Source organism: Silurus meridionalis, chromosome 6 (genome assembly GCF_014805685.1).
Source record: "Silurus meridionalis isolate SWU-2019-XX chromosome 6, ASM1480568v1, whole genome shotgun sequence".
NCBI lineage: Eukaryota > Metazoa > Chordata > Actinopteri > Siluriformes > Siluridae > Silurus > Silurus meridionalis.
The window spans coordinates 34,015,110-34,041,081 of NC_060889.1; the positions used below are offsets into that span (position 1 = coordinate 34,015,110).

Sequence of the window (25,972 nt, forward strand, 5' to 3'; positions counted from 1 at the left end):
CAGTGCCAGTGGAGCTGAATTATTATTAAAATTATAATATATAATATTATATCTCTGTGTGTATGTGTTGAACTGTCTGTCAAATATTTGTCAAAGAAAAAGAAAATTGAAGCAAGCAAGAAAGTGAAGCACACTTGTGTGTGGCTTGTTTGAAAGCGGAGCATGCTAAGTCAGTTTTCGATGGAGCCAACTGCGAGCATTGTGCTCGAACGTATATGCACTCTTTTTTCTCCCGCTTGGCACTTTTCAAAGAGGGTGCCTTACTCCATGCGGTTCTGGCTCCTCTCTCGCCTATAGGCAGAGCATCGAGCTAGCTCATGGGGTTTGCAGATGGACTTTGCAAATGGTTTTGAGACGGGCTTATCCCTATCTCCAACCTTACCCGCTTGGTTCAGCACTCACTGCAGGCTTTGAAAGCACGCCTTTCACGGTTTCTTCCGCCTGTAACGAGCGCATGCAGCTCTGCCTCTTTTCCTCAGAGGAGGGCTGCACTCTGTGACACCAAAGTTGAGAAGTTAATGGAGGTTGTGACCGCACCATTCTCAAGCTCGAAATAACTTGGCAGGCTTATGAATGGAAAGTGCCTCCGTCCAGTTAATTGTATGAGCGCTTTCTGACACCAATGTCGCAACCTCCACGTCAGGATCTCTCGTTCTTTTCGGAACTGCACACTGAGGTGTCCGACACTGACCTGTGTGTGTACCAATGACGTGTTTGTTTATTGCTCTTATTTTGAACACAGGTAAAATGTTTTTTTTTTTATTTATATATATTTTTTTTTTGTCAAATGCTGTGATTTATTATTATTTTTTATTTTTTTTAAATAATAAAAATAAATAAATTGCTGTTTGTCACAACTACGATTTCTTTAGTGGAAAAGCAGATAACAGCAGGACACAGAAGATCAGGTACAGATTCCAACAATACAGATTAATTTAAACTCATTAGTATATTTAATTCATTTAAATAATGCAGATTTTAAACTTTAAAATTTACTTAGTTACAGTAAGTTAGTTACAGTTACATAGAGTTACACCTCAAACCAAACCTGTCACATAACACAAATGGATCCACTGATCCACCTGGGCAGGCTTGCTGAAGTTCACACAATGTACTACTCACATAATAAACACACTCATGATATTTAAATTGCATATGAACTATTTTACACTGCAGCCAAAACATCTACATGTGCATTATAATTAACCTGAAGAAATGATTTCACTGTGCTGCTGCTGCCCTCTGCTGGTTGCTAAAGGTGTGGCACAGCCACTTGCAGTAAAAAAAAAAAAAAAAAAAAGTATAAATAAATTGTTTTTACAGTATAATATATATGGAAGTATTTTCCTGCTACAATATTTCTGTGGAAGAAGTAAAGGATGTTACTTACTGCAGACACCTACCTAAATATCTTCCCAAATTGTGTAGACTGTCTTAGTGTTCATGTACAAACCTGATTTACACACCCTTAATCTTGACTACTGCATTGTGTTGCTCTGCAGGACTGAGAAGAAATGCAGGGATGAATTATTTTGCAGGGTTTAACACTGAAAACTTGTATTTCACTTTATGCTGTTAGGAAAAATGGTTATTAGTTACAAATGAAGCACTACAAACATTTTAAACAAAAATCAGCTTAAAATATATGAGGATTTATAAAATTTACAGAAATGTTTTACAGAAATTTATATTTAAAAGTAGATTTGAATCAGTTGTGTTGAAATCTATTACAGTGCGGATAAGGTCAGGATTAGAATTATACATTCGTTACCACTAGAGGGAGACAAATCTAGTTTTACTATATTTACTAGATAGTTACTAGTCTGGTTATTCTCCTCTGATCTCTTGCATCTCTTTCTCTTTCTCTTTCTCTGTGTGTGTGTGTGTGTGTGTGTGTGTGTGTGTGTGTGTGTGTGTGTGTGTGTGTGTGTGTGTAGAATAGAATGTTGTGTATGAAAATCCCAAGAGATTTTTTTGAAAGAATAATGTGTTGTGCTGCTGACATGTGATTGTTAAATTATTTCATAAAAGAGCAGGTGAAAGCAGACAGTAAGATTATAATGTACATTTAGATATTCTGACACTGTTACCATATTATAGTATGCTTATAAAATTTGTGATTCAATTGGAGAGACTGAATTACCTTTTTTGTTTGAAGACTGCGATTCCCATGGTGCCTAGTGTTGTGTGTATTGTCTGTGTGTTAAGTGTTGTGTGTCTGTTCTTTGTTCTGTGTAAAGAAGTTGGGTCGTGACATTTCTCGCTTACTGCCGGAAAAAAATCCCAAAGATTGGATGTATAGGAATTGTGCCGGTTACTGAACTAATCCTTATTTAGACCATTTGGCATTATTGAGTGAAATTGTGTCACATCTAGATACTTTTCCTAGAGATTTAGATGCTGCTAGAGGTTTCTACTATGCTCCAGTTTAAGTTACCCCGTTATGCTCTTCACTGCAACAGGAAGTGATTCATTCCAGCCTCAGCTCAAGACTCAAGGAGGTGGTCCTAGGAAAAAGGGGAGTTCATCTATAAGGGATTAGAAAGAGTTCCAATTTAATGTCCTGTAACTCACCTTTTGCCTGTGGTGACACCAACTGGTACAAATCTTTATCATAGCTTTACAATAATTCCAAACTCGCCTTTAAACCTTTTAGGAAGAGATATGATGCACAAAATGGGAATGGAAATTATGTTCTTTGAAACCAATGTTTCACTGTCTTTTTCTTTTGTCCTAATGCTTTCAACTGAGCCACGGCCACATCCGGAAGATTTCTTTCATGGTAGTACTGAGGTCCTGCCTGATGAACCAAATTTAGGTGAAGTTAACCCTAAATTATGGGCCTCTCACAAAGACGAGAAAGGTTTAATCCAGGTAAAACCGTATCATGCACTCATGAAAACATACCATCTGATTTTTGTTAAACAAATATCCATTGTCGAAAGAGAAGAATATTGGCATTGCTCCAGTTATTGACAATTTATTGTCACAAGGTGTTTTGACCGAGACACATTCATCTTATTACACACTGATTAATCCTGATTTTGAAGGCAGATAAAAAAATGCTGGAGGCTAACACAAGATTTACGAGATTAATAAAATAGTTATTCCGTTAACTCCTTAGCTACCATTGTTAACTCTATACCAGCGACTCACAGATTTTTTACTGTGATTGATCTTTGTTCTGCGTTTTTAAATGGCCCCTTTGGCCTCAGAGATGCAGCCGCTTTTCGCGTTTACCTATAGGGGGACGTCAATTCACGTGGACCCGTCTTCCTCAGGGTTTTGTTTACTCACCAGCTGTATTCACCGCTGTAGTGCACAGAACTCTGGCCAATATACACCTGCCAGAAACAACCTGCATTCTTCAATACGCAGATGACATCCTTGTCACAGAACTGACTGAGCAGGACTGCCACAAAGCATCAGTGATTGTCTGCAATGTCCTGGCTCAGGCTGGATTTAAAGCTTCACACCAGAAACTACAGTGGGTGAAGAGAAAGGTCTCATATCTGGGCCATGTGATCTCAGAAAGACAACGTAATATATCGCAGGACCGAGTACAGCTTGTGACTAGGTTTTCAAGACCTCAGACTGTGAAACAGATGCAGAGCTTCTTGGGACTGGTGAACTACTGCTGAGCATGTTTCCCTGACTGCGCACAGCATGATAAAGTTTTGCGTAATGCATCACAAAGTTGATCACAAAGCTCCTCCATCACATCTCATTCTGTGGACTCATGAAATGACTGACAGTTTTGCTGCCCTCAAGAAGGCTATACAGTCTGCTCCAGCTCTAGGTCTTCCAAATTATGCTAAGCCTTTTCACCTCTATGTGCATGAACGTGGTGATACGGCTGCAGGATCCTAGCCCAGGAACACAGTGACAGATATCGCCCTGTTGTGTATCTTTTCAAATCTTTAGACAACATAGCTTTCGTGCAGTGGCTGCTGCGGCTCTGATCGTCCGGGATGCTGAGAAAACGGTACTGTCACATCCTTTGATACTGTACACCTCACATCAGGTAACAGCTATTTTACACAACCTTAACACACAACATATGACAGCACAACATAAATTTGGTATGAAACCACACTCTTGGCAACAGAAAACTTAACTATTAAGCTTCTTCTCAGCCACATTCAGCTGTAGTAGCTCTGTGTGATCTGCTAGACAATATTGACTTAGATGGTTTTGATGACGCACATGATTGCCTTAAACACATTGAACAAGAGACCTCTTGTATTCCCGATCTTTTAGATACGGCCCTGGAAAAGGGGGATTGCCTATATGTATATGGTTTATGTTCAAAACATTCTGATGGTGTGTATTTATGTGGATATGCAGTTGTAAGATTACCTGAAGAAATAGTTGAAGCTAAATCATTACCATACACATCTGCACACAGCTGCAGAGTTGGTGGCACTTACAAGACCATGTCAGTTGTCTGAAGGTAAAGTAGTGACTATATACACTGATTCTAAGTATGCTTATGATGTTGTGCATGATTTTGTCAAAACATGAAAGCAAAGAGACTTTAAAACAGCTGATGGAAAGCCCATAGCACATTTTAATCTCATAGGTGACCTTTTAAAAGCTGTTCAACTTCCTGCCAAAGGGGCCATAGTGAAGGCATGCCGTAGGTGATTCAGAGGAAATTGGGAAACACCTTAGCGGATAAAGTAGCTAAGGAAGCAGCAAAACAACCAGTAGATTTGGACACAGTACATACAAATCCTGAGATCTCGATGATGTCACATATCTCCAATATACCAGACATTGACCGAAAAATACTTCAGAGTCAGCCTACTGAGAAGGACATTGGGCTTCCAATCAATGTAAATCAGATTCTGCTGGTATCATTAGAGATGTAGATGGTAACATTGCTCTGCCTAAACTAGCTTTAATAGTGTTGGTGAAGCATTACCATGGGATGACACAAGCATTACCATGGGATGACACATTAGCATAGCTAAAGTCATACAGGCTATAAACCCATTATACTGCATTGCTGATGTAGATACAACAACAACCAAGCTAGTGTTGTATTCATGTTTGACTTGTGCCAATACTAACGTACATCAACATGTACAACATACTGCGCTTACTTTTCCTGAAGCCCTTTTTCAACACCTACAGATAGATTTTACTCATATGCCACCTGTAGCAAATTTGAGATACCTGTTGGTTATAGTTGACAGATTCAGTAGATGGCCAGAAGCATTTGCATGTGCGACAGAGAATGCTAAAACGGTTGTCAAAATATTAACGAAAGAGATCATCATAGTTTGGTATTCCTAGTGTGATTGAAAGTGATAATGGCACACCTTTTGCTTCAAAGGTAACACAACTTTTGGCTAAAAGCTTAGCAATTGACTGGCATTTTAATATTCCCTATCACCCACAGTCAGCTGGAGTGGTAGAGAGAACAAACAGAACCATTAAGGAACGTGTTACGAAAGCCTGCATTGAAACAGGCCGAAATTGGATTGTTGTTCTCTCGGTAGTACTCACAGAAATGAGAATGATCCCATCTTCAACTACTAAACTGTCAACATTTGAAATTCTAATGGGCCGGCCTTTCCCGACCCCATGGGTCAGAGGATGCACTGGCATTTCTTCCTTAGGTAACCTGGAAGTGATGGTGGATGACTATGTTTCTGCCCTGGGTGAGAAATTAAATTCTATCAGTGCTGATGTCACACTAACTCTTCCTCTGCCCACAGATAAGCCAAAACACCCTTTTGTGCCTAATCAGCAGGTCCTGATACGAAGTCTGAAGCCTACCAAGGTCGGTGAGCCGAAGTATCTGGGTCCAGCGACTGTTCTAGCTGTAACCAGAACTGGAGTTCTGACTGATTATCAGCCACAGTGGATACATGCAAGCAGGATCAAAACAGCACCCACTTAATCTGTGCACTAATTGGTCTGTTGGCCTAAGAAGCCTCCCTAAGTGAATATTCAGGGCCGAAACAGTTGAGAGCCCATGGAAAGATCCTTTCTTTATAGTAGAAAGGGGGCCACTTATGGGGAGAAGATCTGACTCAATCGACTGTTTTGTTTAGCTTACCCTGATACCTGCTCTAGGTCTAAATTCTATAACAATATGTGCATGGTTGTAATTACACTTATAATGTTGTTTAACCCCTTTGAATACTTTATTCAGGAAGCCCCACGTCTGCAAGGAGAAGAGACTTGGCTAGAGCATCCGGATCCACCTCATGCATATGCAACTAACGTGGTGGAGACTAGCTAATCACACTGCTAAATCTGTGGGTGGGATGGGAGACTGTTATGTATGTACACTTATCCCTCACAGCACACATGAGCTTCCAGTTTTTGCTATCGAACCTAGTTCCACTAAGGAGTTGAAGTGTGTGTCTTCAATGAGCAGTCCTGACTGGCAGTGTCCATGTAAAGTGATCCAAGTGTGGCGGGACGTTAATTAGACAGGAACTATAACTCAGCTGACTACGCCACCCTGTTAACAGGGAACACTATTATAGATTAATCATCTACAAAGGACACAGGTACGTGGTTTCAATAAACAGAGGCAAGAGACGTGGATACCAAAGATACAAACAAATGTTTTATTTCACAATAAATATGGGTATTACTTTTAAAACATGACTATGGGCTGGAATAAAATAGGCATAAAACAAAAGGAAACCGAGGCTTACCTAAAGCAGGTAAACTAGCTTAATGAGTATGCGGCTACTATATCGCCAGGAGCATAACGCCAAGTGCACAAAACGCACCACACACACACACACACACACACACGGTAAGACCAAGCGTGAACACACTGCACCCTGTGATAGAGTCCCACCACCGCACGCGAAGGCCAACTAGCCGTCTGCCTGAAGCCTCGGTTCCTAAACAAACAAAGTAAAGTAAAACAAAAGCAAGAAACAAAGCATAAACAGAGCAAACAAGCATAAAGCTAGCAAAGCAAACAAAGCAAACAAAAGCTAGCAAAGCAGACAAAGTTAAGTAAAACAAAAGCATACAAAGTTAAATAAAGCAAAGCAGAGTAAAAACAAAGCAGCAACATCAAAGTACGTTGCCCCGCAGGCCGCACTGAATGACTCCTCTTAAAACTATTCCACCTAAAAAAAGGATTAAGTAGAACATTTATTCATCCCACCAAACACCACAAACCTCAGCGGAGATAGCTACACATACCTTAATATTGTCGTTTGACCACAAGTCCAGCCGCACAGGCAAATGGACATCAAACCGGCAAGAAGGCACGGATTACGGCGGGTTCATGTTTAAAAGCAGTCGCCGAGCCACATGGAATCATTACACGTTGGAAACTATAATTTAAATAACGCTAGTTACCACAAACACACATGTTGATACACACTTGCTAGCAAGCACATACCTGTGAGACAGGAAGAGTCTAAACCAGGAAGGGGCGGGCCTCGGGCAATGACACACAAGCGGTGATCACACAACATGGTGCATTAAAAGTCCCCTTTTATATAGTCTTGCATGTATCTGATTGGACAACTGATGCTTTCATGACAATTTAAAGGGACACCCACAGTTCGTCCCACTACACAAGGTGCTTCTAATTCATTCTAAGTCTTATTAATTATAGCCATATTTATAAATTATAGCCATATAAATTTAACTCTTAGTTTTAATTCTGTGCCACCTGTTAGTCTAGGCATTGTACTCCAAATACCTAAGCATCCTTCTTGTGTTTCCTGAAGTAGAGGAAGTAAAGTTTTAGGAACCATTCCATTAGTTTACAGTAATACTACGGAAACTCGACCACTTAATTATTCTAATAAGGACTGCTGTGTATGTTTATCTGCCCAACAAAATGAACGGCAGGCTCTGGCAGGACATATAACCTTTGCCAGGATATTGGCTAACTGCCAAAGTAACTGTACAATTTAACCATTTTATTTCACAATCCGGGCTTCAGGCTGACAGGACTGTACCAACAGAGAAGAGAAGGGGGACGACACTAATGAAACATGTAGATATTTATTTTACATTAAGTGAATGATCTCCATTTGGAAACATTCAGGTATGTAGACACTATTTTAAATATAGAGTGTGAGCAGACTGAAAGAATATCAGGTTAATTAAAATAAACTTTTTATAAAAATCCATTACTAGCGGAAATGATGAAAAATGTACCTGTAGTTACCACTAGAAGGCAACAAAGATGTAGGTTTTACTTTTCAACCTTTGGCTCTTCTTCTTTCCTCAAAAACAGTGTTCACTATATTTACTTTAGCGAGCTAAAATATATATGTTGTGTTTAACTCTTGTCACGTTCTATTTTGTATGCATTTTTTTAATTTGTTTTTGGTTTTCCCATAAAGAAGAAGGAAGAGCAGCTGCAGACTGGATGTAAATAATCTTCCAGTCAGGTGCAGGTAATCCAGTTTAATCAGTCTGGAGAATTCTGGGTAACTCAGTTCTCCTGAATGGCTGCTCTCAATGTGCTGCTTCTGCCCTCTGCTGGCTGTTTGAGGTATAGCACAGCTTCGTACAATAAAAAAGTAAATAAATGTATATCTTTTACAGTAAAATATGCTTGAAAATATTTTGCTGCTACATTTTACCCTCTGAAAAAGTGTGTAATGTTTCTCACTGCAGACACCTACATAAATTTTCCACAATCATGTAGACTCTGTTACTGTTCATATACAACTGTGATTTACATACAAACTGGATTTCCACACCTCTAAATCAGATTATTGAATTCCTCTACAGGACTGGGAAGAAATGCAGTGATGAGGAAGTTATCTAGCAGAGTTTAAAAATGAAACCTTGTATTTCATTTTATAAAGCACTTTAGATTGTCTGAACTGCACTGGGATCCTCATCCTACACTAAATAATACTGCAAGATCCAGTGATCTGCTTTGAAGGAAACACTTTATTAATCCCATGTGAGAAATTCCTATGCTACAGCAGGAGTTGAGAGACAATATAAAGCCATAAAACAAAATAAAACCACAACAGTATAGCAGTAAAATGAAGATTAATATGTACACTAAATAAAGTACAATATAAACACATAAAACTTTGCATTGGTTCATATATTTTTATTGACATCATTATATAAAAATATTAAATAGTACAAATATAATATCGAAAAAGACACAAGAGTTTTTTCAGTGTATTTACTTCTACTTCAAATAATACATTATTGCTACCAGGAAAAAAAAAATAATAACCATTGATGATGCATTTATTTATAATTGTATAAATTTATTTATATATTTTGTTTATTTATTATTTAAATAGATTGAAAAGTCTACTCCTTGTATTTCAACTTGAGCTAATCTCACAAAGAAAAATGAGAAAACACAGCAGTACATATACAGTGGTGGTAGAACTGATACTGAGAAAACACAAAACACAATAAATGTTCACCACCATAATTCAGATAACAGCCAATGAACTTGTTTTTATTTTGCATCGATGCAAAAATGTACTCCCTTTAACTCCAGTAACACTGGAAACTCATAGAAAACAACAAAAACAATCCCAGGTTCCTTTTCAGTACTGTAGCTAAACTAACTACAAATCAGGGCTCTGAAAATTGTGTTCCATCACAGTTTAGTAGTGAGGACTTTATGAATTTCTTCACTGAAAAAATAGATAACATTAGAAAAACAATTGTGGCAGTTCAACCTCTGACAGCATCTCCTGAGACAGTGTTACCTTCAACTCCACAACTCCACTATTTTACATGTATAGGACAGGAAGAGCTGTATAATGTTATTGCCAAAGCTAAATCGACAACATGTCAGTTAGATCCAATTCCTACTAAATTACTGAAGGAAGTGTTATATACAACTGGTGAACCTCTTCTGAATATTATTAACTCCTCACTATTTTTAGGTCACGTCCCTAAATCCCTCAAGTTAGCAGTTATTAAGCCCCTCATTAAAAAACCTAATCTGGATCCAAACACGTTATCAAATTACAGACCAATTTCAAAACTCCCATTTATGTCTAAGATTTTAGAAAAGATTGTCGCTGCACAGTTATGTTCCCACCTGCAAGAGAACAATATCTTTGAAGAATTTCAGTCAGGTTTTAGGCCCCATCATAGCACAGAAACTGCCCTAGTTAAAATCACTAATGACCTGTTTTTAGCTTCAGACCAAGGCTTCATTTCGCTGTTGGTTTTACTAGATCTTAGTGCTGCATTCGACATTATAGACCATGATCTCCTCCTAGATCGCTTACAAAATTACATCGGCATTCAGGGACAGGCATTAAGCTGGTTTAAATCCTACCTGTCCGATCGTTACCATTTCGTAGATTTAAATGGAGAGCTATCCAGGCTAATGCAAGTAAATTATGGTGTGCCGCAGGGTTCAGTTCTAGGACCCCTGCTCTTCACAATATACATGCTTCCGTTAGGAAATATTATTAGAAGGCATGGAATTAGCTTCCATTGTTATGCTGATGATACTCAGCTATATATCTCATCTAAACCAGGCGATACAGCTCAATTAACCCGGATAACTGAGTGTGTTAAGGAACTAAGAGATTGGATGACCCATAACTTTCTACTTTTAAATTCTGATAAGACTGAGATTTTGCTCATCGGCCCAAAAACTAGTATACAGACGCTCCAGCATCTCAACCTGCATTTAGACGGATGTTCTGTAACCACTAGTTCAACAGTAAAAGACCTGGGAGTTATTTTAGACAGCGACTTGTCTTTCAAAAATCACATCAATCAAGTTACAAAAACAGCCTTCTTTCACCTTAGAAATATTTCTAAGTTAAGAAACATGTTATCTATATCTGATGCAGAGAAGCTCGTCCATGCCTTCATGACCTCCAGAATAGACTACTGTAATGCGTTACTAGGTGGATGTCCTGCATCATTAATAAACAAGCTTCAGTTAGTCCAGAATGCAGCAGCCAGAGTTCTTACAAGGTCAAAAAAATATGATCACATAACCCCGATCTTATCGTCCCTACATTGGCTTCCTGTTAAGTTTCGAATAGACTACAAACTATTACTCCTCACTTATAAAGCACTAAATGGTTTGGCTCCCATGTATCTATCCAGTCTTTTAACACGCTACAATCCGCCACGCTCCCTGAGATCTCAAAACTCTGGGCTTCTAGTAGTTCCTAGAATAGCAAAGTCCACTAAAGGTGGAAGAGCATTTTCACATTTAGCTCCTAAACTCTGGAATAGTCTTCCTGACGGTGTTCGGGGCTCAGACACACTCTCCCAGTTTAAGTGTAGATTAAAAACATATCTTTTTAGCAAAGCCTACACATAACACACATCACATCATAACCTTGTGCTCCAGAACATCTGATCACATGCACATTATCAACTTGTGCTGTTAATATCATGAACAGCAGCTACGCTAATTCCTCTCCACTGCTTCTCTTTCTCCCCATCCCGAGACACCCTGAGGTTTGGCCAGCTCCAGTCACCTCCCACCTCGTGATGATTACGGACCTTTGAAGAAGTAGATGCCGAACTCACAAACATCCCGAACCATCTAGAGACGTACCAGTGCCATTTGGATCCCGCTACATGTGTGGAGTTTGACATTGGACCTCCTGGAGTGTTTAAAGGCTCTGGCATGGAGAAGCTGATGCTGGATCTGTGGTGATCACAAATGCTGAGCTCATAAAACTCGGAGCTACTAACCATATAGACTGTATAAGACTGCAGAAAGAACATCACTTATAATCTTATACTCCAGTAATTATGTTAGTTCTCACTGTCCAGTGTTCTTTATTGTTGAAAGATTTATGATCAAACTCTTGATGTCACCCAGATGAGGATGGGTTCCCTTTTTGAGTCTGGTTCCTCTCAAGGTTTCTTCCTCATAACATCTAAGGGAGTTTTTCCTTGTCACAGTCGCCACGGCTTGCTCATCAGGGACAAATTCACACCATTCACCATCACTGTTGATTTGTGTAAAGCTGCTTTGAGACAATGTCTGTTGTGAAAAGCGCTATACAAATAAACTTGACTTGACTTGACTTGACACTGAGCTTCTCACCAACCGCTCTGACTGCAGTCACCTTTACAGAAAATACAACCTACACTGGAAACTATTCCACTGCACATTTTCATTCTCAAATCCTGCAACTGAAACCATATTCACTCTCTGGATATGAAGCAAATCTCACTAGTGCATGTTCTAGCACACAACACACCTTCTAGTCTTTAGATTCTCAAACAATGCAGATTTCCATCTTTCACCTGATACTGTTTCATCTTATTCCATTCTGTCTGAATTAAACTCTACTATGGTATGATTTGTGTTAACGGAGGTCCAGCGACTGACATAACATTTGTGCTGATTTCTGTGCTTTTCATAAGCATTGTAACAGTTACAGGAAATGTTTTGAGGTTTGAAGGTGCAGGTGACTACATTGGGACACATTTAATTTCCACATATCAAATTCATCAACATTTTCTCTTGAACAATATATTTCTAAATATTTTTTTTATTATTGTTTATTTATTTTTTTGCATCAGCAGTATGTAGGCTTTATAACACACATGATAAATTTTACCTCATGAGGAGGTTTGCAGGCTTTAACTAAACAAATCCAGTCAGAACAATGAGGATGCTATAAAATGCAGAACAAATAACAGCATGACATTAAAATAACAAATCTGTATTATTTTTAAATCCACACAAAGCAATAAGCAATAATAAAATGCTGATTTGACAGTAAATGCATCCGCTTTTTGTAAATAAACTTTGTTCACTCCTCTATGACTTCATTCTCAATTCTGTCTTCATCAGTGTGAGCTGTTAAAGAAATTCACATCATTTATGGCAGAAAAGCAACCAGACTGCATTTGATCTCGTCCTGAACACAGTTTAAAGAGGGTTTGTTTTAATGCTTCTGAATGAGAGTGAAGTGACGAGTGACAGTGATTCAGAAAAAGATGCTTTAAAAAATAAATATTCATTCAAGTCATCTTCAGTAACTGCAAAATATATCTGAGTTTCTTTATTAATTATTACAACCAGTTTATTACCAACTCCTTTTGTGCTTTTAAAATGTTACCTCTTTATTTTAAACCTTAAAAGTTAAAGATGATCTAACGGTTGTTAATATGATGGAAAAGTCAGAACATCTACTTATAGAATCTACTTCTGCACTATTGTTCCTATTTTTACTTCATGTACATTATGAAGGTGTGGTAAAGGGAAGGTAATGAAGGTAAAATGGAAATACAATTAAAGCATTTGTCAGATGCAAACTTTATATCATATCATACTCACAGTTACATTTTACTGTAAATACATTTTTATCATGTGCTTTAACACTGGTGTGGATTTGAGTGAAATGTTTTTCTGCACTCATCAAAGTGACTCATTATGTGAAATGTAGAGATACTGAAAGAGTTCTTACCTCGAGCTCTGTAACATTTGACCAGCAGAATGATGGTGATCAGCAGATATGGAGATGCCGTCACTACACTACTGATCAACATAAGCACTGAGAATGGAGCTTCTACATGTGATGGACCAGATACAGAATACAATAATAATTATAATATCACTTTATTCATGCTGAACTGAACATGTTTAGCTCAAACTGCAGCACAAGTAAATCAATGCTCATTTCTAGGCACAGGAGTAATATGGCATGTGAACACTGGATTTTGTACACAGATTTACATAAACTACACACTACAGCTTATATTATGTAGGGATACGGAGTTCAACTTATTAAGTTACAGTTTAATAAATAGTGATATGATTTCTATGTAAAGCTGCTTTGAGACATTGACCACTGTTAAAAGCGCTATACAAAATCTTTTTATTGAAATGTAAAATATGTAAAATTTCTCACGTCTGACTGAGATCCAGCTTCTCAGTGACTCTCCTCTCTCTGGGTGTTTACAGTGGTAGAAACCTTCATCTGACTTTGAGACTTTATGGATGATCATCTCTCCTGTAGTTTGGTTCTGGACGACTGATCCATCTTTATAGAAATCAGCTCGGAGGTTTGAGGGATTTGTGTTACGATATAAACAGTGTAGAGTCAGAAGATGTCCCTCAGTCACAGGATGGACAGAACTCTCCAGGATCACATCACCTTCTAGAACACAGAACATCACAATTACAATATAAAAAAGGAAGATCTGGTAGAAAAATGTTCTTGTTTCTTCTCTTGAATAGAAGGGAATCTTTGGCACAATTTGTGACTAGGATTGGAGAAGTCCCTGATGGTGCTGTTTGCTCTGTACAGATATCTACTGTAGTGAACATGCTCAGTGTCACACTAAACTAATACTAACATCTGATGTGCTTCTTCAGACTAGTGGATGTTGTACTAATGAACAGATGACAGGAAATGAAAGTGATCTGGAAATATTTCATAATTAATGATGAAAATAAAGCAGACTGTAAACTGTGTTGTGTGAAAATATCAAGAGGAGAAGCTGCAGCATCTTCTACAATACATGTAACTTAACAAAACACATGATGCTGTTTAAATCTAATGTTTAATAGAGTGTGTGAGGCGACACTACTGAGTGTGTAGAGCAGCATCAGTGAACATGCAAGAATGAAGGAGTGAAGAGTGTGTGCAGAGAAACAGTCACAGATGACAGCACTGAGCTCTATGCTCTTCCTTTCCACTCCATCATCTACATCTTTACTTATGAGTGAAGGTGAAACACACTGCACTTTGCATGTATTTTTAATGATGAAGCTCATTGATATCAAACAGGTTTCCACCTTGCACTCTACATTACAGACACAATTTAAATATTATAACATTAAACATAAATGAATTAGTGTCAGTAATCACCATAAACAGAGAGAAATCACATGTTCTCTGATGTGACTGATTGATTATCAGTAATTGATAAATTTTATTATCATTATCAGTGTGAGTATGTAAGTCAACTTGTAGTCAGTTTGTAAAACATGACTTACACACATCCATATTCAGAATTACACAATAATATTTACTGATTAATGTAGAGGGAAAAAAATCAATTTCATCTTGAACAGTTTGTTGAATTGTAATAAATTTATGTTTTGAATATTCTGTGATGAAACATTTCTCTTTCTCTTTAACAGTAAACACACTACATGAAGACTCACCATGAACTGTGATGTTGACAGGATTACTGTTTTCTCCAGATTCAGACTCACACCAGTAAACTCCAGTGTAGGATGTGTAGAGGAAGCTGATGTTACATGTAGATCCTGTAACTGATCCCCACTGTGAACAATCTAACACTCCTTCACTGTCTGTGTATCGTCTCACTGTCCATCCAGTAGAGTTACTCTGGTCCTCACAGCTCAGTGAGAGAGAGTCAAGAGTAAAGTGTTGAGTTCTGCTGGGACTGATGATCAGAGACACTGGAGGAGATTCACCTTCAACACAGAAGAAACACAAATAAATATATGTGTACAAATTGTAATGCAATGAGGATACGTGTGTGTGTGTGTGTGTGTGTGTGTGTGTGTGTGTGTGTTGCAAAACACCAAATGTTAAGTAAAAAGAACAAAACAAATCTGTGAAAGAAAAAATTGAAAAAATTTGAAAAGCCATAAAAAATAGACAGAATGCAGAACAAATAATAAACACTGATTGGGCATAACATTATGACCACCTGCCTATTATTATGTTGGTTCCCTTTTTGGTGCTAAAACAGTCGTGCCCCATCGATCATTAACAGCATGAACTTCTTTAGCAGTTTGAGCTACAGGAGCTCGTCTGTTGGATCGAACCACACGGACCAGCCTTCACTCCTCAAGGTCATCAATGAGCCTCGGCCCACGACCCTGTCGCCGGTTCACCACTGTTCCTTCCTTGGAGCACTTTTGATAGATTCTGACCACTACAGACCAAGAACATCCCGCAAGAGCTGCAGTTTTGGAGATGCTCTGATCCAGTCGTCTAAACGTCACAAATTGTCAAACTCAATCTAATCCTTACACTCGCCCATTTTTCCTGCTTCTAACATCAACTTTGAGGACAAAATGTTCACTTGCTGTCTAATAAATAAATCCACCCACTAACAGGTGCCATGATGAAGAGATCATCAGTGTTCTTCACTTCACCACTCATAATGTGATAATGTCATAATGTTATGACTGATTGGTGTATATTTTTTTCTCTGATACTTTTTAAACAAATCTATCAGTTCCTTTTCCTCACCAGATACAGCAACGTTGAAATATAATACAGGTAGTCGTCGACTTACAACCTATGCAACTTACGACCATTCAAATTTACGACCACAATCGCTAGCCACGGCATACGACAGTGCGTACCAGCTTCCACCATAATTTCACAGTGCTGTACATATAGCATACTCTACTTATGACCAAATCGTGTTATGACTGATCTGTCGGTCCCAATCGTGGTTGTAAGTCGACGACTACCTGTAAACAAATTAAAAACTGACTAAAAGAGGAAAATCTTGTTACAAAGGCATAAAAAATGGCATATACAGAAGATAAACCAGAGGAAATTAATATAAACAGTGTTTAAGGTGAAAATAGGAATAAATGCACACGATCAGGGATCACATCAGCTCAGAACCATGACATTTCTCATCATTGATGCAAAAGGTGAAATTGTATTGTCATTTAACTGCCTTATTTGCATTAACAAATAAATAATACATACATTTCATCTTATACTTTTATATTTATTTCTCTGATACTATATAAAAACAGTTAATGTTCCTCACCAGAGATCCATAGAGGCTGTGGATTGCTGTACAGTGTGTGAAAGGCTGGTTCTCCTCTCTCTCCTCTACACACATAAACTCCTGTGTGATGAAGAGCAGAAGGACTGAGAGTGTAGGAGCCTTCAGATCCTCTGCTGCTGTCTGAGAGAAGCTCCACATACATGATATAGACATGATTCATTTGTACTGCAGTTACACCGTCTCTGTAGGGAACAACTGTGTACCAGCTGAATGTCCAGTCTGTAGAGGAGTCTGTAACCTCACAGCTTAGAGTCACTGAGTCTCCTTCAGTCAGCCAGTTCTGTGGAGATACACTCAGTACTGGATGTGGTCTCTCTGTTACACAGGAAATACAAAGTTTTTAATCAGTAGACTTTTTGTTATATGTTGTGGCTCCCTTAAGAGCAGAGCAGCATTTTGGGAACAGTCTGCCACCAGATTTTTCATGAGTACTGCACTAATTATTATTTTTATTATTTTTGTTGATTATTTAAGTATCTTCTGATTAGCAGGTAAGATCAGAAGTTGATGTGGAACGTGACCTGTCTGTGTTTCGGCTGATTTCTGCTGTAACTCGTGTATGGCGAGCGATCCCTTGACCCTGACTCAACGCCTTACAAGTTACACACACTTTCATTAATAAAACTTTAAAGCTATAAAGATAAATCTTATTAATCTTTATTACAATGCACTGATACAAAACTCCACCATAACAACTGCATGTGTCTTTTATAAAAGACCAGAATTTGATCAGAATCCAGAATATAAAAAATGAGGTTTGTTATTAAAATAATTTCTGCATTTCTCTGTTTCCATACAGACATAAACATGTTTATAAGAGATTATGACTGTGTTCATTAATTATGGGGTGGTTTATTTATTGATGAATAATACCTGCTCTTTAAGATTTTTTAAAACATTATAGAATAACATGGAATTGCAATAATTATGAAATATTTGTTATTAAAATCCCGTACAACATCAAACCTGTTAAAGTTTTAAATCATCACATACCTTTTACTGTAATCTGAACAGGATCACTGAGCTCTGTGTAGTAGTAGTAGTTGTTGTAGTAGTCGTAGTAGTTGAAGTATTTTCTTGTGCGTGCACGACACCAGAACACTGTTTCTCCTGTATTATTAACTGTCACTTTAAATGAGTTTGCTGGTTTCAACTTTGTTTGCTGATTACTATAATAATAGAGAAACTCCCATGCAGTCGTCTCCTGCAGCTCACAGCTCAGAGTGATGGTGTCTCCAGTGTAGATGGAGCTCTGAGGATTCACTCTGATAGTCGGTTTGGGTTTAGCTGTTAGTATGAAATGATGAAGTTGTTAGAGCTGATTTTTACATTAGTGATACTATGTTTACATATAAACATGTTAAGATACAATATATATATTTAGGGGTTGCTAAATAATTTCGAGAGGTCGCCAAGTGCCCTTTTTTCCAATGAATGAATATGATTCATTTATAACAGCACGATGAATAAATTAATTCTGAATATTTTTAAAATAATTCATACATAAAAGAAGACATTTCCTTAATGTCGAGAAGTTTTTGCAGCGTATTGTGAGAGTGGGAACGTAGAGACGTAGCTCTAAAAAGATGCAGCAAAGTGAAAATATGGCATAAAAATTTATAAAAAATAAATGCGCTAAAAACAAAAACAAGGACTTATTTGGACAGTTATTTTAAATTTGGTTTCATTAAAGTAATGGACAAGATGAGATTTTATAGTGTGTGATCTGTATCCAACCTCATACCCTAAATATTCAGACCCAGAGTCCACATTAAATAACCTTTAACTAATAAATAAGGGCTTCATTCAATCAGGAATCCAAGAAAAGGCATGAAAAAAATGCACATCTTAAAATAAGCAAATAGTTATAACAATTTTATAGACAAATTATACAATTTACAGCTGCAGTGGAAAGTTGGGGGGTGTGAAATGTTTACTTCTTCCTTGGGGAGGAGTAACAGAAAATAATTGAGAAGCACTGTTATAGATGAAGCCAGAAATGACAAATAAATGTAATCTTATTTTGATATTTGTAAATATGTCTCTTAAACCTGTTGAAAAACAAAAGGAAAATCCTGAAATACCTTCTGCTGTAATGGTGACAGAATCACTGAGTCTTGTGTAGTCGTAGTTGTAGTTGTTATAGATGTTGTCGATTGTCTTGCTTGCACGACACTGATACACTGTTTCTCCTGCGTTATCAACTCTCACACTGAGTGTGTTGGTATTTCTGAGTTCATTCCTCTCAAGATGTGAATTTTTGTACCAGAAAAACTCCCATCCAGTCTCCTGCAGCTCACAGCTCAGAGTGATGGTGTCTCCAGTGTAGATGAAGCTCTGAGGATTCACTCTCACAGTCGGTTTGTGATGGAATAAAATGATGAATGTGTCAGAGCTGATTTCCACTTTTTAAAACAATAAGCAGAAGATTGACTGTGCTTTATCATGTGACAATGTTGTACATTTGGTACAAACTGTATTTTGTGATTGTTTTAGAACTATATGATTTTTTACCGGATTCTATTCAGTTTATTTTGTAGATGTTGACAATATATATATATATATATATATATATATATATATATATATATATATATATATATATTTTTACCGGATTCTATTCAGTTTATTTTGTAGATGTTGACAATATATATATATATATATATATATATATATATATATATATATATATATATATATATATATATATATATATATATATATATATATATATATAGGGGCTGAATAATTTTGCACGCCCAATTTCTCAGTTTTTTATTTGTTAAAAAAGTTTGAAATATCCAATAAATTTCGTTCCACTTCATGACTGTGTCCCACTTGCTGTTGATTCTTTACAAAAAATTACAGTTTCATATCTTTATGTTTGAAGTCTGAAATGTGGCAAAAGGTCGCAAAGTTCAAGGGGGCCGAATACTTTCGCAAGGCACTGTATACACAGACTGCCTCTTTTCAGTTTGGGACTGAGTGGACCGCGCTCCCAGAGCGCACCACCGCAATATTCACTTTCAAGGCAAGTGTTTGTGTTTGGCTTTGCCCTGTGTTGCAATAAACTGTTTTGCTTTCACTTCGGCTTTCGCCTCCCGTTCATCGCATAACATTTAACAACAAAAGGCATATGTGCACCAACTAACAGCAGAGATTTACCAGTATACAATACAAACCACCGTAGATTCTCGATACAAACCTTTATTATATTCTCCAACAGTGTAAACACAAAGATCGCTTACAAAATCACTAAAAACGTGCGGGGTGTAGTTTGTTTTTACAAAAAGCTAACCAGTGTCAACATTAAATTCTCGAGTCATTTCACTCTGACACACAGCTCTAAAAAGTGTCCTACACCTGTAGCATCTGTAAGGCTTGATTTTTTCGCCACTTCCGCGAGTTCTTCTGCGGCTGCACAGTGCCGATCGAGATAACCGACGTTAAGTGCCATTTTTTTCCCCCCTTGTGCTCGAGATATTGGGGTTCGCGACATAAAAGAATCAACATAACCATTAAAAAATGCTAAGACAAAGCGAGAATTTGGCAGTTCAACTTCAAAAACGTTGACTTAATAGGGCTGGCGAGTTAACCGAGGTCGAGATAAGTGGGTTCGACTAATATATATATATATATATATATATATATAGTTTTGTGAGGATAAACTCAGTACTACAACTGCTCACTCTTTTACAAACAAATAAATATAAACACTTCTACATATACGTAGACCATGGAATAACATTGATTTTTTTTAAATGCATTCACTCTACAAGTCCCTCTAAATAACCAGTTACTACAGAATCAACATATTAGACTGAGTGCACTGTGAGATATCAGAGATGATCAAAGTAATTAAGCCATTTGACCTAACAGAATCCAGAATTTAACATCTGATCTGCTGTTATAGTGAGTGTTTTTGTATTTCTCAGTTGTCCAAGTGTAAAACATGGATTTTGTATTAAATGTTAAATCTATTGTATTTTTACATCATATGTTAAAGCACAGTGAATCTACTGCATGTGTTGAAAATGAAAATTAACTCTGAATTTGATATCATCAGCAAAACCCAAACCAACTCTGAGATCATTTTCTTGGAGCGTCTTCAACAGTGTAGACACCATCACTCTGAGCTGTGAACTGCAGGATTTGAGAGGACTGGAGTTCTTCTGGTACATAATTTTAAAGGAAGTAAGTACTGTAGTGACAGATACCAACACATTCAGTATGGATGTCAATAATGCAGGAGAAACAGTGTATCAGTGTTCAGCATGCTGGAGAAGTGACTACAGATACAACATAGAGCTCAGTGATCCTGTCAAGATCACAGCAAAAGGTACGTCATGATTCTTCTCATTTCTCAACTGCTTTGGTGTGCAAATATGGGTGTAAAAAAAACTTAACATAACAAGATAAATAAACACATTCCTAATCTTTTATAAAGATCTTTATACTTGTATGGAAACTGTATGATTTCCAGGCCCCGATAAACTATTTATACAGTCTATAACAATGTTTTCTCAATTACAGTTCATCTGTGTTTAACACTCATAACACACACACACACACACACACACACACACACACACACACACACACACACACACCACTATCCAACTAATTTGTGCAAAACAGTTTTAATAAAATGAGAAAAGAATAACCAATAGTAGCAATAAGCAATCACTATTTTCATAACATTAATAAATCATTTTATCTTTTTACTAAGAGCACAAAGTAAGTGGTAATTATCACATTGAGGATAAAAATCACCTTGAGCATGAGTCACTGGTAAAAGTGAAACCAACACTGAAAAGAGAACAGAAACAGAGATCAGAATGTAAACATGAAAATGATTCAGTATATTCATGGAAACAGCACATTGTTTCAAACTCACATGATTAATCTGTAGTCACAAAATCTAAAATACCATCTCTCAGAACATTTAGACTGCACATGAACAACTTTATAACCCACAACAACTTGATACCTCACCATTTACTCTGCAGAGACACAAAGAGAACATTCACTCACAGAGTATTACAGGAAGTCGACTGAGTTCCATCCCAACCTTCTAAAAACTGACTGACAGAGCAGAGGTGTGTGTTAATGTCCCAGCACTTCCTGTGTTTTGTACCTCACATATAATCACTACTAAATAAAGAAAGAGACGATGAGTGTATTTAAAATGTAAAACTTTGCATCTACTCTTCCTTCCTCTTTCCAGAAAACCTTCAAACATTTTCAACACCCAGACACAAAAAGGACACTGACAGTTTGGTATTTCCTTGAAAGTTAGTAATATCTGCCTGGAGGAACTTATTAGTGCCGCGATCACGCACTCTGTGAAGGCACGGGGTGAGAGCGCTAGGCCGAACGGAAGGACCGATATTGGTAAGCTTCGCCCCGAAAGCAACCTCAGGAACCCCCCGTGTGCAGTGAAGGACGGCTGCATGGGAGCATGCAACCTCCAGATCTAGCGTATGACAAATCAGTCCTCGGACTTGACCTGAGACACGACCTCTCTAAACGAGAAACCTGAACCCGAGCCTCAAAAGTGAGTGGTTCAAGGAGTGGAGATCCAGAATGGGATGCAACCCACCGTCCTTCTTTGGAACAACGAAGCACGGGCTGTAGCAGCCTGACTCTCTGAACAAGGAGGAGGGAACCACCTAGATGGTCCGCTTCCTCAGGAGAGCACGCACCTCCTGTCCCAGGACCAGAGCCTGCACGGGTCCCACCAGGGTGGGACACACCCCGTTGAACCGGGGAGGAGAAGACGCGGACTGAATCGCGCAGCCCTTCTCCACAGTAGGACCCCCCGAGAGACTCCAGGCAGCCCCCCAGACTGACAGAAAGTCTCCACAGGGAGAACCAACCCCTCGGGGCTGGCCCCTGACCCACTCAGAGCGGCTGGAGCAGTGCTCTGCAGCCGACTACACCTCCTGAGAGGCGGCGGATCCCCCCATCCGCAGCAATCATACGGGCGGAATAGGGGGAGCAAACCGACAGAGAAAGCTGCGTCCTGAACACGACCCACGGCAGGGCTGGCAGACAGTCCTCCTGAACCCGAACGGCAGGAGCAGCGTACTGCGGCCGTTGAAGCCCGACCTCCCGGTGGTGCCGGGGAGGGACGAGCACCGTAGCATGAGGTGTGCACCGGAGAAGGAACCGCCAAACGAGCGCAATCCCCGGGGAACGGGAGCTCGCCTCGAAGCCAGGAGCGCATAGACAACAACAAAGAGCATGAAAGTCCAAATAGAAGAGTTGACACTTCCCAAACATGAACCCCACCAGTGACAGACATTGTTTGGAGACTATGACAGCAATGTTACAGCATTCTTTTTGTGTGTGATATATACACACACAACCCCTACCAGTCAGTGTCTTTGTCCACCCAAAAGCAGGTTAGCCTTTGTAGCAGATTGGAGCCTGGGATGTTTCTTAGCCAGGTTTCAGTGGAAAACACACAACACACCCTTATCTCAAGCTGTGTAGACCAAGATAATCAAATAAAGCCCAGTTTATTTTCCAGTGAGCATACATGTGAAATATTTGGTGTTGGAGGAGCCGGTCTTGGGGGTACTGCAAGTCTGCATTTGCCACGATTACATCTTTTTTTTTACACCACTTGTGGCACCTTCTTATGCAGGTAGTGAGCAAAGCAGTGGCTTTATTTTATTAATTTTTTTATTTGTTGAAAAAATTATCTATAATATTTGAAATGGTGTACTACAACATTAATGATCCTCTATGTGCATGCCTCTTTTTTCAGTCACTGACCACCATCATTATTACAAAAAAACAGAAATGTACAATAACACAGATGCTTCACCTGATCAACACCATTGCTAAGGGCAGCTATAGTAATAGTATGGTGTTCCTAATAAAATGGCTAGTGAGGGAATCTCCAAATGCCTTTGAAGAGGCCAATAGTGGAGCTGAAGATGTCGAGCATATCAACAGTTAAAATGTGAAAAAAAAAATAGTTGTTGCTTTTGCACATCCATCTTCACACCTCTTGCAGCTCTTCATAGCTGAATTTGCAGCACTGCTTTAAAATAGAACAAACCCCACCACAAACTGTCTCCACTACATGCGTTTATAGGAATAAGGAGGACTGTTTGTTTCTGCACAGTTATTGCTCTTATCTTCAAAACATAGAAGTTATTAACCATTCGTGTTTATTCTAAAGTGCTGTGCATTAGTTTGGTATCAGTGTGTATTAGATTAAACTTGCTGGATTTAAATATTTTACTACACAGGAAAATGGGAATGAAGATCATAAGGCATGTTGTCAGTGTGGTAATTTAATGCTACAATCGTTTTTTTTTTTTAAGATTTTCTGTGCACAGAAAAGACCACCAGAGTCTCACCACATCAGCAGAAATACAATTAATTTACTCACAACCATGATTTCCTAAGAACCTCCAAAGATTCTCTACTGGGTTTAGGTCTGGAGACTGGCTAGGCCACGCCAGAACCTTGATATACTTCTTACAGAGCCACTCCTTGGTTATCCTGGCTGTGTGCTTCGGGTCATTGTCATGTTGGAAGACCCAGCCTCGACCCATCTTCAATGCTCTAACTGAGGGAAGGAGGTTGTTCCCCAAAATCTCGCAATACATGGCCCCGGTCATCCTCTCCTTAATACAGTGCAGTCGCCCTGTCCCATGTGCAGAAAAACACCCCCAAAGCATTATGCTACCACCCCATGCTTCACAGTAGGGATGGTGTTCTTGGTATGGTACTCATCATTCTTCTTCCTCCAAACAAGTTTAGTGGAATTATGACCCAAAAGTTCTATTTTGGTCTCATCTGACCACATGACTTTCTCCCATGACTCCTCTGGATCATCCAAATGGTCATAGGCAAACTTAAGACGTGCCTGGACATGTGCTGGTTTAAGCAGGGGAACCTTCTGTGCCATTCATGATTTCAAACCATGACGTCTTACTGTATTACCAACAGTAACCTTGGAAACAGTGGTCCCAGCTCTTTTCAGGTCATTGACCAGCCCCTCCCGTGTAGTTCTGGGCTGATTTCTCACCTTCCTTAGGATCATTGAGACCCCACAAGGTGATATCTTGCATGGAGCCCCAGTCCAAGGGAGATTGACAGTCATTTTTAGCTTCTTCCATTTTCTAATGATTGCTCCAACAGAGGACCTTTTTTCACCAAGCTTCTTTGCAATTTCCCCATAGCCCTTTCCAGCCTTGTGGAGGTGTACAATTTTGTCTCTAGTGTCTTTGGACAGCTCTTTGGTCTTGGCCATGTTAGTAGTTGGATTCTTACTGATTGTATGGGGTGGACAGGTGTCTTTATGCAGCTAAAGACCTCAAACAGGTGCATCTAATTTAGGATAATAAATGTAGTGGAGGTGGACATTTTAAAGGCAGACTAACAGGTCTTTGAGGGTCAGAATTCTAGCTGATAGACAGGTGTTCAAATACTTATTTGCAGCTGTATCATACAAATAAATAGTAAAAAAATCATATTGTGATTTCTGGATTTTTTTTTTTAGATTATGTCTCTCAGAGTGGACATGCACCTACGATGACAATTTCAGACCCCTTCATGATTTCTAAGTGGGAGAACTTGCAAATTAGCAGGGTGTTTAAATACTTATTTTCCTCACTCTAAATATGAATACATTGATCACCTGAACAGTCGTGTTCAAATACAAACACTGTCCAAATCACACAATAAACTAATCAATCAGGACATTCAGACTGCAGATGAACAACTTTATACCTCATCACTTGCTATAATGAAGACACCAAGAGAACATTTACTCACAGAACATCACAGCAAGTGGACTAAACTCCATCCTGTCCCTCTAATGACTGACAGAGCGACAGAGCAGTAGTGTGTGTTAAAGCCTAAATAATTCCTGTGTGACCATTTAAACACACACACACACACAAAAGTTTAGTTTCTGTTCCTGTTTTAAGAGTTATATGGCGAAAGCTATAATTTTTCATTTTGCTATGATCATCATAAATGTCCATTATATGCTCACTGTAAACTTAAACCTGCTTTAACATACAGCAATCCAATCAGCCAATCACGTAGCAGCAGCACAATGCATAAACCTCTGCAGTAACTTGCTTCAGAAAGCTACTGGAATTTTCACACACAATAGTCTATATAGATTACACAAGCAGAAGAAAAAGGTTTGTTGATGAGAGAGGTGAGAGGAGAACAGACAGACTGGATCAAACTGATAAACTCCTCAATCAGGACATTC

General features: G+C 38.5%; 1 protein-coding gene and 1 long non-coding RNA gene across 2 annotated transcripts in view; one reads left to right on the forward strand and one right to left on the reverse strand.

Moving 5' to 3' along the window:
- LOC124386918 overlaps window positions 1-18,874 on the reverse strand; it is a 48,797-nt gene extending 29,923 nt beyond the window's left edge. The window contains exon 1 of the long non-coding RNA XR_006926050.1: window positions 18,807-18,874. This is a non-coding gene — a long non-coding RNA (uncharacterized LOC124386918). The remainder of the gene's footprint in view (window positions 1-18,806) is intronic.
- LOC124386907 (carcinoembryonic antigen-related cell adhesion molecule 5-like) overlaps window positions 1-25,972 on the forward strand; it is a 403,644-nt gene that overhangs the window by 368,319 nt on the left and 9,353 nt on the right. The gene's annotated exons all lie outside the window — the stretch shown is intronic.